Source organism: Oncorhynchus mykiss, chromosome 8 (genome assembly GCF_057628025.1).
Source record: "Oncorhynchus mykiss isolate SJ-2025 chromosome 8, ASM5762802v1, whole genome shotgun sequence".
NCBI lineage: Eukaryota > Metazoa > Chordata > Actinopteri > Salmoniformes > Salmonidae > Oncorhynchus > Oncorhynchus mykiss.
This window is the reverse complement of record NC_143029.1, coordinates 34,773,779-34,778,108: the sequence shown is the minus strand read 5'-3', so window position 1 is coordinate 34,778,108 and position 4,330 is coordinate 34,773,779. Positions and strand designations below refer to the sequence as shown.

Below are 4,330 nucleotides of genomic sequence, written 5' to 3'. Positions count from 1 at the left end.
TTTAAAGACTGCTGGGATTTAAAATCTTGCCTTATTCAAATGATCATGAGTTTAAATGAACTGTACATAATGTTTGTAAGGAAAAGGTCAAAGAAAAAAGAGAATGTATGTGCAAGTGAGGTAAAAATAGGGACACATCTGTGAAACCCTATGGCACAATCCTCTGTTGGGGTAAATTGACGCCAATAGAGGAGTGGAGTTGGGGTGGTGGCATCTTCTTACCCTGGTAGCTGATCAAAATGCCCCTTTCCTGAAAAAAAAAGGTTATTTAACCAAAAACAGTCAGATGTAGCCAGGTATTTTCCTTTATAGTTTGTTACCCTAAGCATGGCCATCATCCACCCCCCAAAAAATCTCTGAACTTAGGTTTTCTTGTCAGCAATTAGACTTTACTCTAACTTCATCTGATCTGACCGAGTTCTACTAAGAAACCACAGACAGCGTGGATGGCTAGACACCGCGATGACAACGTGCTGCCTGCCTGCCTGCCTGCTACCGACGCTCCCATTTGACCACCTCCTCTGTCCGCTGACCTCAATCAAGCCATTAACTGTCTCAACCTTCAGGCTCTTGACCGTCGACAACGCATGATTAATTATGTTGTTGTTTTAAGTTGCTTGTTTCCTGTTGTTGCTGCTTACTGCTTAGCTTAACAGCGCTTGGAGATGTTTTTATGCAATGAAAAGCTAGCTTTATATAAGTGAAATACAATATTTATTATTGTTATTATTATTAATAATAGTATTATTATTATCATCGTTTCCCTTGTCTGTAACACCACCTGTCATACCGGATATCATTTCATAACTCAGTTTTATAGGGGTGAGTAATCTATCTCATTGCCTTGAGAAGGAATCAGGTACGTAACAGTCGCATTGGGAAAGTTGCGAGAGAGGGGAGGATACTGACCTCAGATAACCGAGGATTTTTTGGAGGTGCCCAATGCGCACTGCACATCATTGGTATGCGAGAGCGCCGTCTAGTGTGAAAAGATTTTGTGAATGTTAAAACCCCTTATCTGAAATACACAAAGAAGAAGAAGCGTTCAAGCCTTTTCGTGTTCTTTCAAATCACCCAGGTTCGTGAAACAAGTAATCAAAGGGCATAGATACACGTAATGATTGGGCATACATTTAAATTAATCAACAAAAATAATGAATTGCTCTAGACCTATTTCATTCCTATACGTTTATATTCAATACGTCACCGATTCAACAGCATGAACATGGAATATGTATTTCTTCTCAAACTGATCACAACAGTCTAAATTGTTTTAATCACAAAAATGACAGATTCTGTCTTTATCATTGTGTTTGATTTGAAGAGGTGGGTATGTTTTTTTAACCCTACATGTGTGAGTTTTGATCACATTTATGTCAAGTTTAAATTCACCATAGGCTAATGTTCATTTGACGTCACTTTCTGACCCACAAACGGGTGTTGTTGTAAATCATGCTATTTCTTCATTTGGAGTTCATTTACCGGTAACCACAATGATTCACCCCAAAATAAGTGCCAGATATCGACGTGACAGGTTTGAGTCTGCAAAAAAACGGACCCATGGCCGTGATCCCCCCCCCCCCCCCCCCCCTCTCTCTCTCTCTCTCTCTCACACACACACTCTCTCTCTATCTCTCTCTCCCTCCTCTATCCATCTCTCTCTCTCAGTTGACGGGAGGTAATCCCCGCCATGTGAGAGGGCGGCACGAGCTGTGGAGGTGGGTTGTTTTTCATTCACATCCTGCTGCACCTATAAAAAGCACAACTCTGTGAGACAGAGCCTGAAAACAGATGGGAAAAGGTGACTGATACGATTGTCTATATCTGCATGCTTACATTGCCGGCCAGACATCATCGGCAGGGCGAGATGCAGAAGTCTGCAGGTGTCCTGACGGTGCTGGCCCTGAAACACACAGCTCTATGTCTGATTCTGCTGCCCCGGTTCCTCCTGGCAGCGCTGATGCTGTGTCTCCTGGACGTCCTGTGTATCAGGAGGAAAGTGCTGCTGAAGATGGAGGGCAGCAGCCCCGAAGACCCGCCTGTCTGCGTCTCCGACTCCAACAAGATGTTCACCCTGGAGTCGCTCAGGGCCGTGTGGTACGGGCAGAAATTAGACTTTTTCAAATCCGCGCACCTTGGACTTATCGCGCCCAACACTGAGGTTGTGCAGCTGCAGGAGCGGCGCAGGGTCAGGGTCCTAGACTATGTGAAAGGGAGGAGACCTCTCATCCTCAACTTCGGCAGTTGCTCCTGACCACCGTTCATGACGCGCCTGGCTGCGTTTCAGCGCGTCGCGAGCCAGTATGCGGACATCGCCGACTCCCTGCTTGTATATATCGAGGAGGCGCATCCTTCGGACGGCTGGGTGAGCTCCGACGCGCCATACCAGATCCCCAAGCACTGCTGTCTGGAGGACAGACTGAAAGCCGCTCAGCTGATGCACTCGGAGGTTCCCTGCAGCAGTGTGGTGGTGGATACTATGGACAACTCGTCCAACGCGGCTTACGGAGCCTATTTTGAGAGACTTTATATCCTGAGGGATGAGCGGGTCGTGTATCAGGGGGGCAGGGGACCGGAGGGCTACCGGATATCAGAGCTTAGGAACTGGCTCGAGCAATACCGGAATGATTTGGAGAATTCCAGCAGAACAGTGGTGGTCCACGTTTAACTTAAAGATAACCATTAGGCGCGTGAAGTGTCCACACAGTGAAGAAGTATTCAGATGCTGCTACAAACTCTTGACACACTGCACATATGACTAGGCCTATACATGTTGTTTTGGTTCAGAAGCATTATAGAATTAGTACACATATTAGTAATGTTTATTATGATGTAAAACGCACGATAGGCTTAGTTGTTCAGTTGTGCTCGTCTTGACACTAATTATTTGTTTGGTTGTTTGTTTGTTTTTGTAAGGAGCTGTCTTTGATTTGAACCTGTGCAAAAGTTTTACTTATTTCAGTTTGACCTTCATTTGATTATGATCACTTTATTTTTTATACTATATGGTCTCTACCTTGTGTGTGTGTGTGTGTGTGTGTGTGTGTGTGTGTGTGTGTGTGTGTGTGTGTGTGTGTGTGTGTGTGTGTGTGTGTGTGTGTGTGTGTGTGTGTGTGTGTGTGTGTGTGTGTGTGAGAGAGAGAGTGTGTGCGTGCGTGCGTGAGGCTAAATGGCTAAAACCTTTTACTCTAGTGTTGTTGTGAAGTTCGGTTTTTAAAGGGTTTTAAACCAGGAAACTGATACTGATGTTGTTTGATACTAGAGTACTTGGCGACTAGCAATGTCTTCAACGAACAAATTGCCAAACGGTTCTGTAAATTGTTTATATTTTATTGAACAAATATTTGTAATAAATGTTAGAACACATTGATCTTATGACTCCTGAGTGCATCTTACTGGCAAGTAAGTCCAGGCCTATTTGTTCATTGTCATACGCTGATGTTATCCTTATCTTTTCAATGCAAATTGTCCACTTCACGTGCACGTTCAGAGGGAGAGAGAAAGACAGCTAATAGCTCTGATGTGTCTCTGGTTATCATTGATTAGGTGGCAATGATTAAGTTGGCGTATGTTAACCATTCAATTCCTTTTTAATTCAACCGAAATCAAGAAATCCGTTCAAATTCAAGTGAAAATTGTTGATGTTTTGTGTTTTAATGTATTCATTTTATTTTAGCTTTATTTTACCAGATTAGTCTCATTGATATTAAACATCTAAAAGAGACCTGACTAAAATAGCAGCACACAAAGTTTTAGACTCATCTACAATATAAAACACAGAGCAGTACAGTTTAAAACATTTTGCAGAGGAGCTCTTAGTCATGCAATTTTACATCTAACTAATATGTTTGGTCCAGTATTTCTCAAGTGAAAAAATGTGCATGAAAACGAGTCGTCTATCTTTGAATGACAACAAACATTTCATTGAAGAATCCCTACTGTTGACCAATGACCATTGAAGATGAACAAAACGAACAAACACATCACAAAATGTCTTCATAATATGTGCACAAACTGTTCCAAACTGTTTCGGATGGGAAGCATGAGGATGCCAATAAGGCACAAATTATTTGGGGAGGTGTGATGCATCTAGGGGTCAAAACATTGCCCGCCCCCGACTTCATTGTCCCTAGCTTTAAACCAATTTAAGGAGGTGAGCTCCTGCAATTTAATGTCCCTTAATAGCTAAGTCGAAGAGGAAGGGCCAGAGAATGCTTTTTTGCCCATCTCTGTACGGTGATTTTGTGACAAATTGTTTCTTCATATCTAGTTCATGTCCCGAATTCAAGTGAAATTGATCCTTGGCACCACCTCAATTGTATCCAGATCG

General features: G+C 42.9%; 1 pseudogene across 1 annotated transcript; it reads left to right on the top strand.

Moving 5' to 3' along the window:
- The first annotated feature begins 1,635 nt into the window (after window positions 1-1,635).
- LOC110529843 (thyroxine 5-deiodinase pseudogene) lies at window positions 1,636-3,367 on the top strand (annotated as a pseudogene). The gene has a single exon (XR_005052864.2). The product of XR_005052864.2 is annotated as a thyroxine 5-deiodinase pseudogene (transcript).
- Window positions 3,368-4,330: the final 963 nt, after the last annotated feature.